Source organism: Aethalodelphis obliquidens, unplaced genomic scaffold (assembly GCF_003676395.1).
Source record: "Aethalodelphis obliquidens isolate GAN/ISIS:26980383/991018 unplaced genomic scaffold, ASM367639v1 scaffold2, whole genome shotgun sequence".
Taxonomy (NCBI): domain Eukaryota; kingdom Metazoa; phylum Chordata; class Mammalia; order Artiodactyla; family Delphinidae; genus Aethalodelphis; species Aethalodelphis obliquidens.
Window position 1 is genome coordinate 33,108,107 of NW_020837946.1, and position 1,219 is coordinate 33,109,325.

Genomic DNA, 1,219 nt, shown 5'->3' on the forward strand with positions numbered 1-1,219 from the left:
GGTTACGACCTCACTTCCGCCAGATGACGTGCCGCATAGTGCGCCTTGGCTTCCGTTTTGTTCCCGCCGCAGAGGACCACGAAAATATCGCGAGAGTTCTTAGGGAAGAAAATGTGATTTTACACGATTAGGCTCGCGGAAATCTGAAAGCGAAATCCATCGCGCTTTTTAAATTGTTTTAAACTCTCATATATGATGTATTTTACCTTGAGAGAAATGCGAAGCTGTCTCATCTGTTTTCCTTAAGCATTTGGAATTTGGAAAATGCTAGCCGCTAGAATTTACCCCCCCGATCTCCCTGCTTTGAAGTCATCAGAATGACCTCACCATGACTGTCACTTTTTTTGCGAACACTCGTAGCCGTTCTCTTCTCTCTGGCCAAACTGATTTTTACCATAGATGTCGTCCAAATATATGTAGACCTTTCCCGTTTTTGCTTCAAGGACTCTCGTCTGCATTTAGACTTTGTTTCCTTGTTTTAGTGTAATTTGGGTCTTTTCAGTCTCAATGACTGATTTAAATACCTCAGTTATTCCACAAGTCTGGCTTCCAATAGGAGTAAAATTTCCTTCCCCACTTCCCAGTCCCTGTATGCAGATTGCTTGTAAACATTCAGTTGCAACCTGCTGAAAGTTATGTCATATTAAGTTACTTGATTTTCTCGAGCAACTCTGCAACCTGGGATCAAAAGGAATGAAAATCTTGAACTGAGTAACAGAAAAGGTGAAAGTGGGGAAAAGTCAAGGCATGAGAGAATCTAGGATACAGGCAAGAGTATAGCCACAGTATACCATGTGGTCAGGGAGGCAAGAGAAACCAAAATGGCTTGATGGGGAGAGGGAGTGGGTGAGTGAATGAAGTGGAAACACTATGGCTGTGTCTGGTCTCCTTAATGGAAGTGCCATCTGCTAGAGAGCAGTCTATATCTTACACTTATTGTATCCGTATAGAGCATCATATTGTGCTATGCATGAAGTAAGATATCATTAATTCTTAAACATTAAATGAGTGAATGTTTGCAGGAAGTAAAATTATTTTCCTTGCATCCTTTACCCAAAGAGAAACGAAACCACTTATTAACGAGAAGCATCTTTACTGTGGCATCTTCGAGAAATTGTCTTTGCACATTACCATTTATATAATCAGCTAGTGATGCGTTAGTCAGGGGTTCAGAGCTGCCTCTGATTTTGGATTTGGATCTTGACCAAATACAGTAATT